Consider the following 14,404-nt stretch of genomic DNA (forward strand, 5'->3'; position numbering starts at 1 on the left):
TTAAGGAATACTCAACGCAAACCACTGCTCCTGGTCCAGGATGTTCCAGAGCCCTGGGTCAATGGAGGCACGCAGAGCCGTGAGCCCTCTGTGCCTGCTGTGTGCTGATTCCTGCCCCAGCCACCACCAGGATCCATCCCACGGGGCATCACTGAGCGTGTGGCAAGGAGATGGGACACGGGCTGGGAGAGCTCACGGGGGATGAAGGGTGGGAGGCGTTTGCTGTCACCTGGCTGAGCACACGGGAGTGATGGAGCTGCTTTGCACCAGGAGGTGCTGCCCGTGGGCCCCCATGACAAAGGCACTCAGGCCCTGTAAGGCATCATTCAGAATGCTTTTTATGAGAGCTATTCTACAAAGAGAACACGATATAGACAACCTTGCACTCCTCCAGGTGCTGGGACTCTGAGCAGTGCAGCATCAAACACTCCTCTGCTCATCCCACAGCCACGCAGACCCATCTGAGAAAAGGTCTGGGGTATTTGAGTTACTCTGCAAAAACCCACTGCCATAACCAGAGCTGCAGCAAGGATCCCTCAACGGAGCAGGAAGAAAGCGTGAGCAAGGCTGGGGGAGCCCAGCACACGTGGCAGCAAAGAAGGGGCACATGTGGCATTTGTGTGCATCTGCCCCATGCACAGAGCAGGCTGGAATGTGACTGGGGCAGATGAATGCATCCCTCTCAGTTGGACACAGCGCGTGGATGAGCTCTAATGCCATGGACATCCAGGAGCCACAGCTCGGCCCTCCCAGGCTTCGGATCCCAGCATCACCCATCAGACAGCAGCAATCCTGCTAAAGCATGGGGACTTTATGTCCCAGTTACAGAAGAGTTAGAAAATACTAGATTGGAAAGGATCACTGTGATTATTTGTTCTGACATCCCTCATCACACTCACAGAAGAATTTCATATCCAGTTCCCTTATCAAGATCATCCTGCTTTTCAGACAACACACACACCACACGTTTGTCTTCTGTTTACGATACTTTATCCCACGGACATAAAAGAAAAGGGAAGAACTATCAGCAGCATATTTATTAACCACGCTTGGGGGCCGGAGCAATTTGTGAAATCTACATCACTTACACACATCACTGCCCAGCTGTGTGCTCTCCGGGCTGTGGCAGCACAAGCACTTCTTACTTCAGGGCAGAATCTCCTGCTCCATCACACGGCTGTCCAACAGCTCCAGCTCCTGTTGTCACACATTCACCCTGCAGGGCATCCCGGGTCTGGAGGCTGCTCACCTCTGGCTCTCCACGTGCACTTCCATTTCATCCCTTATGGGGAACTGAGCCCCCCATCTTTGTTGTCAGAACCGACCTCCACCAGCCCATTACTGTTTCCTGCCCACGCTGGACGTCTCTGATTTAGGTTTCTCTCTCTCTACAGTATTTTTTGGGTGAATACTGCTCAGGGTTACTTTATTCATTCCTTCTCATTCTTAGAGTCCCCAGTGCTCCTGGCCACGGCTTTTGATCACTATGTGGCCATCTGTTACTCACAGAGATACTCCTCCATCCTCACCCTAGCCAGGACAGGCAGGACTGTGCTGGCTACCCTCTGAGATGTCTGCCGAGTGTGCTGCCATCACCCTTCTTGCTGAGAAGGTTGCTTTTCTGCCTCTCCCACCTGCCTTCCAACGCCTACTGTCTGCACCAGGACCTGGTCAAGCTGTCGTGTGCAGTCATCGCGCTCAGTGCTGTGCACACACGAGCTGTGCTCATCCCACAGCGCTGCTTGTTCCACTGCTTATTGCTCTGTCATGCATTGTGATTTGTGAGCATTGCATCCCAGGAGGAGCATCTCAAGGTTTTGAACAACTGCTGGTCCCATACCCTGGCAATCCTGATCCCGCACGTTCCCACGGCTGGTTTGTCTGTGCTTCACTGCTTTGGCAAACACGATTCTCCCCTCATTCACGTCCTCGTGGCCAACACCCACCTGCTGGTCAGCCGCTTGCTGAACGCCATCATCTGCGACACGAAAACCAAACGGATCTGCAGGGGGGTCCTCAAGGTCCTCATGTCGAGGAGGAGCCCCTCCAGCACAGCACACGAAGTGCCTTCTCAAACTGCTCACCACGAACTGCTGGGATGCACGCACTGTGCCACGCAGTTTGTGTTTGCTGGGTGATGGCACACTTCTGGCTGAAGATATAAACAACTGATATCCATATCGAGTGCACTGGCTATTTAATCTTAAACCAGAGTCCATTCTCTTTTGTCCTGTGATTTATCAGATTATTCCATCTGCATCAAGAGATTTGTTATTTCCACTGCTCGCTGAAGAAGCTCGTGCTCTAGGCAAACTTCACCATGAGAATTGTTTTCTTCTCTTGAAAACACATTTAGTAACACAATTTGCTCAAGTGTTTGCAATGAGTGCTGTAATGAAGAAATAAACTCCAGCCTGAGAAATAATTCAGCCTGTAATTAAGCCTGAGTTAAACCTGTTCTGAAGCCATTAGAAACCACAGAAAGCACAATTCTTCCACATCCCTGTGCTATCTAAAGGTGGGTGAAAGCAACAGAGCAAGTATTTGCCCACTATTCTTTCATGGAAGCCCAAGTCTGCCTTGGGGAGTTCAGCCTTCCAGGCACGCAGCTCCTCAGCAGCACCACAGAAAGGCAGGATGGCAGGAAAGCTGCGCCGACTCTTAATTAATGGATTAATGGACTAATTAATCATTAATCATTAATCCAGCCTGGAGTTTGGGGTGGTGTCACTGGGATCTCTGAAGCACACAGACTCCCTGTATGTCCGCAGCGTTACGGTGGGAGGAATTGGTGAGGTTTGGATGGGAGCTGACTCCATACACGTGTTGTTGAGGACGGTCTTCCTGTATTCATTCTCCCCAGCACATTAAATGTCTGTGCAAATGGATGCGCTGCACGCAGAGTCTTCATGTCTGCTTAGATTAAGTTTCTCAAACCAAATCCCAAAGGCTTTTTAAAATGTCCAAGGGCTCAGATCCCAACTCCCACAAGGAAGATTTTTTCCTTTTATCATCCAGCCAAATTTTCCCCTCCTGTAAGTTTTGCCCTCAGCTTTGTGCGTGTTCTCCTCCGGGCAGCCTGGGCTGCTGGTTGGCGACCCTGCACACAGCAGGGGGTTGGAGCTGGATGATCGCTGTGGTCCTTTTCAACCCTGGCCATTCTATGATTCTCTGATGAGTGAGACTCTCTTTTTCCTGTAATCTCTTTCAGATATTAGAATGCCAAATTGAGAAGCTTCTTTTGCCTTCTGTTCTGCTGTCTGCATGAGCGCAGTTCCTCCAGCCTGCCTCCCCCTGGCTCAGTGGCTGCACTCAGCTGTGCAGGGCTCACGTCCTCCTGCTGCCCTCCAGACCCTTTCTGAAGAGCTGCTCTCCAGACGCTTGGTGACACTCGATGTTCTGCCCCAGGTGCAGGAATTTGCACTGAGGTTTTGTTTCGCTTTTTGTTGTTATTTGATTGTTTTTTTCACCCTGACCATCCTGAGATTCTTGTAGCTTTGTATTTCCAGGTGAGATTTCTCACAGCTGTTCAACCCCATGAAGCGCAAACAGCTCAGACATGATTCAGTGCCTCCTGAACCCCACCAGGAGCAGCTGATGCCCGAGCTCTTTGCGTGGCCCACCTGCCCAGCTCACATCTTTTCCACATTTCACATCCCCAGGCAATGAGCTCTGAGCTGGAGCGCTGTCAGACCCTGCAGGGCTCAGTGTGCCCCAGGCAGGGAGATGCTGAGGCTGGTGTGACTCCAGTATGGAGCATGTTATTTCAGGCACCCCGTAGGCACACAGACGTGCACATATGTCTTAGTCATGATGACTCACACTTGATGCAGAGTCAGAAATGAGCAAATCTTAACTCTGGAAGAAAGTATTCAGTAGCATAGAGCTATTCTTGATTCCTGTCATAACACTGCCTAAAGAGGAATGCAACAGACACTGTTCCAATACGTATTTGCCCACTCACTTGCACTTGAACAGAGGCAGCTGGATGTGGGCTATTGCCCAGCAGCCAGCAGAATGACACGCTTCACTCCTGACGTCCTTTAAGCATCCCCGAAAATCTCTTGTCTAGTGGTTGGTGGCCTGCAGACAGCAGGGGTTGAATCTGGACGACCATTATGATTCTCTCCAACCCAGGCTGTTCTACGATTCTATGATCTCTGTCAAAAATGTGAAAGCCACAACCCTGCTAACTGGTAAGAATCCCCCACAAAGGGGAAACCTCAAAAGCATAGCAGAAGCCTCCTCCAGTCCTTGCATTTCAGCTAAGCCGAAAGTTAATTAAAGGCACCTGTCTGCTCTCTTGCACAAGCAAAGCTGCCACCCCCCGGCACGGCCGCAGCTTAACCTTTCTCAATCACATCGAGGCATCCTTGATCCGATGGCGGCAGCTCAAACCTCCGCAAAGGAAGCGGCACATCTCAAGGCTCGGGAGCTGCCTTCCATCTGTTTGTGGGGATCTTCTTTGGAAACAAACCCAGAGACCTGAGCTCACAGCCCAACAGCAGGGCTGGGGGCAGATGAATCCGAGGTCAGTCTGTCGGGATTTCACCTGCTTTGCCCCTTTTCCAACGCCGAAGCATTTCGTGATTTGAGCTGAATTCATGTTGCGGCTCTCAGACAGAAGCACTTCTCTGTGATCCACTGCCAAAGACAGAGTGGTTTTTTTTAGGAAACCAGAACACAGGGAGAATGTTCACACCGAGACAAGGACAGGAAATGTTCCTCATCCCTTTTGAGCGTTTAGGCTGTTGTACGACCACAGAGAACGTTAAAACTCAACAATAACAAAATCCGGGGCTTCAGGAGGTAAATTCTGTGCTTTCTGTGCTTTGCCTGATGCAGGGGCTGGTAAGTTCAAGCATGTAAGTGCTGCACGCTCACATCCCTTCTATTTTCCCAGGCATAACAGATCAGGATCAGCTCAGTCCGTTGTTTGGAAGCGTTTGAGTGATGAGTCAGCACCTTGGCACTTCCTTTTTGTTGAAATAGCACCGGTGGGGCTGCTGCTGCCTCACGGAGCAGAATGGCGCCGCACAGCTCAGCTGTCCCCACCACGACCAGGAGGCACAGCTGTAGGCTCCCCTGGGCTCAGGAAGGTACAGACTGTGGGTCCCATTTCCTGAGCAGGTCCCTGGTGCTTGGTGTAGAAACCAAGGGCCAGGTCTTGCATCCAAGGCCAGGTTGGATGGGGCCCTGGGCAGCCTGGGCTGCTGTGAAAGGTGGAGGTTGGTGGCCCTGCCTGCAGCGGAGGGGTTGGAGCTTCGTGATCCTTGAGGTCCCTTCCAACCCCAGCCGTTCCATGATTCTGTGATTCTGAGATGGTGCACCCTGTCCTGGTGGCCCTTCTTTACTGAAGGAAATGGTGTGCGTGGCTCAATCCCACTAAAACTGCTTTCCCATGCAACCTCGTGGTGCCGTACAGCCTGCACCAGCCCTGCTCAGGTACACAACTCCATGGAAAGCACCTTTGCTTTTCCTGTAGGCTGCCAGTGACCTGTGAAGGATATATGGAGAGAAATCTGCACGTGTGCTCCAGTTACTGCAGTATCTATAGGGTGAGTTTGCACCCTGCCCGTGCTGCTGCAGAAGCTCACAAGCTCACAACATGGCAGGTGCCCAAGGGAGAGGATCCCAAAATCAACATGTGCTCTGAGAGCAGATTCAGGGTGTGGATTTATCTGTGGTGAAACTTGGATCTCCTGGCGCTCCCATCACACCACAGCATCCACTGTGGCTGCAAGGCTGTGCTGCGCACATCAGCCAGGATCCCTCTCCTGCACAGTGACTGCAGCAGTCGGTCCTCTGTAGAGACAAAGACCCCATTTTCCATCACTTTCCATCACGGCTCTCAGCAGCAATTAGGAGCGCTCCAACTGCGAGATGAAGTTTGCTTTGTTTCTGACGTTTACAACTGGGACTCTTTAAAGCAGAAATGGATTTACTTCTATCAGGAATACACACACCCAGGCAAAAATGCAGTGGGTGCCTTGCTGTCATTCCTCAGGAAGGGTTTGTTGGAAAGAAGCATAGAAGCATTAAGGTTGGGAAAGATCCCACGATCATCAAATCCAACTGCCCACCTGCCACCAATACTGCCCACTGAACCACAGAATCACAGAATCATAGAATCACCAAGGTTGGAAAAGACCTCAAAGCTCACCCAGTCCAACCGTTCGCCTATCACCAATAGCTCCCACTAAACCATGTCCCTCAACACAGCATCCAGCCTTTCCTTGAACACCCCCAGGGTCGGTGCCTCCACCACCTCCCTGGGCATCCATTCCACTGCCTGACCACCCTTTCTGAACAGTAATACTTCCTCATGTCCAGCCTGAATCTCCCCTGCTGTAGCTTGAAACCATTCCCTCTGGGAACCATGTCCCTTATATCACATCTCCACATTTCTGGAACGCCTGCAGGGATGGTGACTCCGCCACCCCCCTGAGCAGCCTGCTTCCCTGCTGCTGCTGGCATCACCATTTCTGACAGAAGCCAGGATGCCGTTGGCCTCCTTGGCCACCCGGGCACTTTGCTGGCTCATGTTCCGCCAAGCATCGACCGACACCCCCAGGTCCATTTCCTCTGCACAGTCTGTCACTCTGCCCCACACCTGCAGTGCATGGGGTTGTTGTGGCCAAAATGCAGGACCTGGCGCTTGGTCTTGTTAAAGCTCCTGCCATTGAATCTACCCAGCCCTCCTTCAGCTCCTCGATGTTCTCAGGGTCAGCTGCAGGGCAGCCAGGCAAACCCAACAGGCTTCTGCAGACAGAGGAAGCCAGTGCAGATGTGTAGTTTGGGCACAGATTGCCCCATGCAAGACTTCCCCCTTCAAGGCTTTAGAGGTCATGCTCCAGTGTCCTCACCCCTCCCTACTCTTGAGAGCCACAATGCTGGATTATTCTCGTGGCCACCATGCTAGGAAATGACCACCAAGGTCAACAAGTCCAACCATCAACACAACCTACCAAATCCCATCACTAAACTATAGAATCAGGGAGTCACAGGAACATAAAGGCTGGAAAAGCCCTCTGAGATCCCCAGGTCCCATCCCCACCCATCCCCACCATGCCCACAGCCGCGTCCCTCAGTGCCACGTCCCCATGGTCCTTCAGCACCTCCAGTGACGGGGGCCTCCAGTGCCCCGCTGCCCATCTCCGCGCCGATTCCCTGCTCCCAGGACACCCTGGTGTCTGACTGGCCCACAGACTTCTCTTGGTCTTTAGACTCAGCCATTAGACAGCAGCGTTATCCGTGTTTCCTTCTATATCACGGGGATCGTTTGTTTCTAATGTGCATTTTAGCACCAATTTATGGCCCTGGATACTGAGAGATGTGAAACGCTGCAGCTGCCTGGTTCATCAAATCAATGTAAACACAATGAGAATAAGACAGGAGAAGATGGATGTGAGCAGCACATTATAAAACAATATTTCCTGCATGATTTCTGAAGCCAAAACCTAATTGTGTATTTATTTTTATTGCATTACCTGAGTGGCCACACTTAAAAACTCAGAGCAGCCCTACCCAGGAAATTGATATCTGCTGTGTACCGTTTCCTCCCGCACAGTGGAATGGATTTCTCATTCTGCTGCCTTCACACGATGCTGCAGTGCCAGCTTTTACATCTTACCTTCACACAGTGTAAATAAAACATGTTCAGAAGGAGAAAAAGAAGAAGAAAAGGGTACGGTTACTTTGCCAGTAGATCCGCGTAGAGTAGAACCGAAGGCAAAGTTAGCTTTTCATTTCGCAGATCAGAATTTAATCACTTGTCAAAACAGAAATTAAAATAGTTTGACATAAATCTTGTTTGGATTTCTCCGCCTGAAAACAAGCAGTCTGGAGACATTGTTCAGAGGAACCAAAAATGCTTTCTTTCACTTGCAATGATAAGAAATGTCAGTGTGGAGCACAATGTAGACCAGAGAGCACCTTCTGCAAAGGCAGGGATTTCAGCATTTCTTCCTCAGTCATTTAATGTGACATTTGCCCAAGGAGGCTGTGGATGCCCCATCCCTGCAGGCATTCAAGGCCAGGCTGGATGTGGCTCTGGGCAGCCTGGGCTGCTGGTTGGCGACCTGCACACAGCAGGGCTTGGAGCTGGATGAGCGCTGTGCTCCTGTGCAGCCCAGGCCATTCTGTCACTCTGTGATTAAGGACACTTGGATCGACTTCCTGTGATTCCTACAGATGGCAGAGGGGTGAACACTGCACACAAAGGTGTTCTTTCCATGCTTCTTCTGTGGACGGTCTGGGATCCAGACCCATCGCCCGCAGCCCCTCGTGATGAGCAAAGGATTCTTGCTTTGCATTTGGCATGCACAGCATCCCACTGTCCTGAAACAGCAGGGAAAACCCTCCCTGATGCCTCAGAGACGCTCATTCCCCAGCATCAGCTTCTGCTGAGCACAGTCCACGGAAATAAAGCAGTGCTTTGCGTGTGCCCTACATCTAAACCACGAGGCGGTTTGTGCAGAGCTGATGCCACCATTCCAACCACAGCCACGAGCAGATGGCCCGTTGAACTTCCCCACCCAGCTCTTGGTAATTAAATGGTATACACTGATCTCGTTTGTAATTAATATGTCCATCATTCTTTGTGTCAGGGACTGGAAAAACTAAGAACTAAATGCTCTGGATGTGGCATCGAGTCCTGAAAAATGCAACGCACAGAATTCCTGTCCCTTATGGCACTTCAGGAGCCTTCAGAACCTTTCCGGTGTCCTTTAGCACACGGCGATCTGGACAGCCTCGAGGTTATTTCCAATATTGTGCAGCTGAGATTGGAGGCAAACACACAGGCCCAGAAGCAGAGGCGTGGATCAGATTTCTCTCTTGCTTGCATACAAAACAGCAGGCAGCTCATTGAAAAGCAGACATGTCCAAACGTGGCAAGCTCAGTGCTTCTGGAGCAAGCTAATGCTGCGGATGGAAACTGCCTTGTGCATTCAGCAGTCAGGAGGGATCCTTTTGCAGTGGGTTAATCCACGCACGTAGCAGGCAAGTTCCCCTCTCTGCAGGCAGGTTTGTGCACACGGACCAGCAGAACTTCACTCTCCAGCCCTGAATGCAGCTGGTTCGAGCAGCACATCTCTTACAAACTTTGTTGGTTTGCTGGTCATGTTCCACCTTGCACACTACTGCAGGATTCTGAGTCCTGTACCCTTTGTTTGGCCTTGTTCCCTCTGTGCCCACCTCACATCACCCAGTGTGCTGAGCATTTTGCCTCTCTCTTGCCAAATCCCACCACTTCCACAATGAGACAATGGCAAGTCATAGGGAATTCAACAGCATCATATCCCAAAACTAACGCCTGGGCTGTGCAGGTGGGATGTGATGGGAGTGGTTGTGGTTGTACAGTAATAGAATGATGGAATGGCCTGGGCTGCAGAGGAGCACAGCGCTCATCCAGCTCCAAGCCCTGCTGTGTGCAGGTCACCAACCAGCAGCCCAGGCTGCCCAGAGCCACATCCAGCCTGGCCTTGAATGCCTGCAGGGATGGGGCATCCACAGCCTCCTTGGGCAACCTGGGCCAGTGCCTCACCACCCTCTGCCTCCAAAACTTCCTTCCCAAGTGGTGCCCAGAGAAGGAACGTGGGATTCTCAGTGCCCCAGATGAGCCCAGGAGACCACGGGGGGTTGATGGGACTGTGGTGTTCAGAGCCTCAGTGAGCTGAGTGCCAGCAGAGCCTTCTGGCATAGAATTACAGAAAGGTTGGAGTTGGAAAGGACCCTTTAAGGCCATCAGGTCCCACTCCCTGCAGTGCACAGACACCCACAGCTCCATCAGTGCTCCCAGCTCCTTCCCCTGACCTCGGGGGTCTGCAGGGATGGGGCACCACCACCTCTATGGGCACCCAGTGCAGTGCCTCACTCAATTAAGGCACGGCCTTCAATTTCAACGGAGTTTTGATTCTGCAGAGGCCGTTTGGGTGGTGGTGCAGCCATGAGGCAGTGCTGCGGGTCCATCAGTGGCATTGAAGTGTTTTCCTGCTCAGTGAGGTGCTGCTGGTTCTGTTCTGCAGAGAACTGCTGCTCAGGAGCAGTGCTCAGGGCAGGATGCCCACTCTTAAACCAAATCTACTGTGAAACATCAGCCCAGAGCTGAAAGGTGCACATGAGAAAATTCCTGTGCTTTGCACAGGGATGAGAGAGATGCAGATTTAGGGAGATAAATTGAACCCAAATTAGTGCTTTGACCTGATGTAAATTGAATACTGAGAACCAAGGCTGAATTGAGATCAGTTTTTTATCTCAGCACTGTTCTGTGACGGGTGGTTTCTGGCCAAAGGAAAGGCACTGTCGCTGCATTATGAGCTGTGGGAGCTCCGTGTGCTGCCAGCTCTGCTCTCCTTGGAGCTCTGTGCCTGCGCTGGGTTCATCCTCACAGCACTTCTGGAAGGAGTGAGATGTGATCCATTTCAGAACGCAGGCAGTTTCTTTCCGAATTATTTGTTGAAATTTGGGATGCACAAACAGCCAGGAACGCCAGGATCTGCACAAGTAAAAGATACGAGGTGCTACAACAGCCGTCAGGGGCAGCACTCATTACAGCAGCTCAAGCTTCAGGCAGAGCAGCTGCTGCACTGAGATGGGCTCTCGGGGGCTGTTTGCACTCTGACCATGCCGCTGCAGAAGCTTAGAATGGCATCGTATCATTTTGGGTGATTTTGGATATTACTGCAGGAACAAAGGGAACGGGTAATTTGATGGCAAAAGAGCTGACAGCGAATGCCATCAGCCCTACAGCTGCTGTCAGGAAATGCTTCGGGGCTGCACTGGGCTGCTCTGGACGTCCCCCAGCCTCTGCCCACTGCTGCAGTTCTGCTCTGGGAGCATCCTGCTCTGCTCCCTGCAGCTGCTCTTGCAAAGAGTGCCCAAGTGCTTCTGAAGCCCTTGGCTTTGCACTCCAGGAAAGCAGAGACTCTGAGCCAGCATTTCCTTAGGACCCGGTACCAGTTTGACTCGGTGCTCAGTTAGTCCCCGCTTCCCAGGGGCCAGAGCTCTCAGTAGTGTGTGACTGCACTGCTATCAGCTCCCGAAATGGAGGGCCTCAGGCACACAGAGATGTACATCGTTCCTCCAAATGACTTGAAACTGCCTCTCCCAATGCATTCCAGGCTCTGGGCAGCCTGGGCTGCTGGTTGGTGACCCTGCACACAGCAGGGGGTTGGAACTGGATGAGCGTTGTGCTTCTGTGCAACCCAGGCCTTTATGTCATTCTGTGACTCTATGAAAAGGCCACTGAGATCAAGTCCAACCGCCAACCCAGCTCCTTTTGGAACTCTCTTTTTCACCCAGTTGTTCACTTAAAGCTCAGACAGATGTTATGTAGTTAAGGAATAAAGAGACTCCAGGCATGCTAATCTGCAACACTTGCTTTTATTTCTGTTATTCTTTCTAGAGACTTTTCCAGTTCAGTGATTTTTTAATAAAGAAGCAATTCCTGCAGCGAGCTCCATTATGTATCTGTGATTAGAGAAGGTTTATTACACTCCTTGTCCCCTGACTCCGCACAGATGCCAAGATCTCCATCACACCACAGTGGAATCCTCCCTGGGGGTCCCATAGGTGGCTCTGCTGGGGGGGTCCTCCCCTCCATGGGCCCCCTCTTTCTGCAGCCAAGCAGAGGGCTGGCATTTGGCTTCTGGTTACGTAGAATTACAGCATCGTTGAGGTTGAAGAAGACCTCCAAGATCTCCAAACCCAGCCCCAGCCCATCCCTCCATGCCCACTGACCCCTCAGTGCCACGTCTGCCCTTTTCTTGGCATCTTCAGATGGGGGACATCTTCAGGGACATCTTCAACAGAGCGCCGGGGAATTCGGGGTGGGGACGTGGGGTGCCCTGTGTGTGGGGCTGCAGATTTCCTCACAGTGCCTGAAATGGTTCTATGGGAGATCTGGGCTCCCACCGAGGCGTTCCTTACACGTGGCTCTCCTTCCCACAGCGGATGCGTGGTGGGGCAGAGGAGCATCTTCACCACCTTCTCTCTTCTCTGCCGCATCTGCACGCCGTACACGACGGGGTTCAGCAAGGGGAGAAGAGCACGTAGAGGTTGGACAGCAGGATGTGGACGTGGTGTGGGATTTCTACCCCAAAGCAGCGCGTGAAAAAGGCAGGAACATAGAAAAGGAATGTAACACAGACGCGGGAGACGCAGGTGTTAAAAGCCGTGGAGGGGGCTGTCCTGGATGGGGGTCTGAATGCTGCCAGGAGAGTCAGGACACAGGAGGCAGCAATGAGGGCAGCGTCCAGCAGGATGGCTGCAAAGGGCTCAGCGAGGCCATGGAGGATGCTGGTGGAGCCAGAAGAGGGCCGGCATCTTGGGCATGGCTGTGGTGGACAGCATCAGGTCGGCAGCAGCCAGCGTGCACAGGAGGAGGTATGTGGTTTATGTAGCTTGTGGTACTAATAGGAATGGGAGGGTGGTTGGACTAGATGGTCTTGCAGGTCGTTTCCAACCTTGCAATTCTGTGATTCTGTGATTCTGTGGGCTGATGGAGGCTCCGCTCTGCCCTCACAACTGCTGTTCCCCAGCAGGGCAGCCAGGTGCACGCAGCAGAAGGGGATGGGCAGCCACACGTGCAGCTTCTCCGTGCCCGGGATGCCAACCAGCACAGAGGTTGCTGGGATCGAGCTGGTGAGGTTGGATGGTGGCATGAGGTGCACCCCATAGCAATGACAGAAAGCACCGCAGAATGGCGTTTCATAGAATGGTTTGTGCTGGAAGGGACCTCTGAAGGTCATAGAATCTTAGAATCATTAAGACTGGAAAAGACCACTGAGATGATCTAAGATGATCGCCCAGCCCCAGCCCATCCCTGCAGGCCGGCTAAGCATCTCCCTCAGTGCCACATCTCCATGGTTCTTAAGCACCTCCAGGGGCAGCAGCTCCACCACCTCTCTCAGTCGTTTGTCCAACAAAGCACAGCCCCATTCAACCTGACCTCGGGTCTCCAGGGATGGACAGCCACCGCCTCCCTGCGCAACCTGTGCAGCTCCTCACCAGCCTTAGTGTCAAAAACTTCGTCCTTATATCCAAGCAATTCTCTCTCTTTTTTCTGAAGCTGTTTCCCCTCGTCCTATCACACAGGCCCTGCTCAGACATGTCTGCCATCCCCGAGGCCTTCCCCCACTACCAAACACCACCATCACCTCTGAGCTGTGAACAGCCATGGGCACCATCCCCGGTTCAGAAGTCCCCTGGGCTGCAGTGCATTGCAGCAGGCACTGTTATGTCCCTGCTCCTACTATGTGCCAACGGCAGCGTCCAAATTCTCCCTTTTTTAACATGATATAATGCATTTTTTCCACCAACTACTTCCATGTAGACCAGAGTGAATGGAAATGGAACCAACCCACACTGCACAAATAGCTGACACTGATGTACTGCCCGCCTGGAGCAGAGGGAAGAGCTCAGACAACAACAGGAGAGGAATGCCAGGTGGCAGCAGGGCTGCACAGATGCTCTCAGACATCAGCACCTGCAGAGGGCATAAGTGGAATTTCCAATTTCCGGGCTCACTTGAGGTTTCCTGGGTTCACGTGAGGCACCATCAGCTCTTGGCCTGAAGCAGCTGCCCATTCTTCATCCTCATCTCCAGATCTCTCTTTCTCTTCCCTTTTGGCCGTTGGGGCTGAAGAGCTCCCAGTTTGGTTTGCTTTGCACCTCATGGGCAGAGTGGAATTAAAATGTAAGGAGGAACTGGGAAGACCTTTGGGGCAGGGGAAGAGCAGCGCTGCCCTGCTCAGGTTCAGAGGAGGCAGAGTCAGACCCAGAGTCACAAATTATGGCTGCATTACTCTTTTCCAGCAGCTTCTGTAACAGCAGTCAGCTCTGAAATACCCAAACTCAACGTTGGAATTGGTCCTAATGCAGCTGAGATGAGGAAGCGTGGTGCTTAAAAACAAACCCGCGGGGTTGCTGTGCTCCAAAATATTGGCTCCGCATATGAGAAAGCAACTGCATTTTTTGAGCTGGAGGCGATTCCTCAGGGAGAGAGCTTCAGGTCTACAGGGAAACCCAAGGAGCTGCTGTGTAAGAACAAAACATCAGTGGGTGGTTTTACAGATGCACTGAAGGTAGTAATCGTCTAATAATGTAAATGAATTAGCATCTAATAATGCAAATGAACAATTCCATATAAATCTTGCATGAAGTAAAAAGAGACGTGAGGCACTGGCACAGGTTGCCCAAGGAGGCTGTGGATGCCCCATCCCTGCAGGCATTCAAGGCCAGGCTGGATGTGGCTCTGGGCAGCCTGGGCTGCTGGTTGGCGACCTGCACACAGCAGGGCTTGGAGCTGGATGAGCACTGTGCTCCTTTGCAGCCCAGGCCGTTCCATCATTCTATGATTCCATGATATTAACAGAGCTAAAATGCTGTTGATTGTAACAGC

At 52.0% G+C, this 14,404-nt stretch overlaps 1 pseudogene; it reads right to left on the minus strand.

Annotated features, from left to right (window-relative positions):
- On the minus strand, positions 1-12,665 carry LOC122157465 (annotated as a pseudogene).
- Positions 12,666-14,404: the final 1,739 nt, after the last annotated feature.

Source organism: Centrocercus urophasianus, unplaced genomic scaffold, assembly GCF_019232065.1.
Source record: "Centrocercus urophasianus isolate 14NV4802_14NV808 unplaced genomic scaffold, USGS_Curo_1.0 seq_1388, whole genome shotgun sequence".
Taxonomy (NCBI): domain Eukaryota; kingdom Metazoa; phylum Chordata; class Aves; order Galliformes; family Phasianidae; genus Centrocercus; species Centrocercus urophasianus.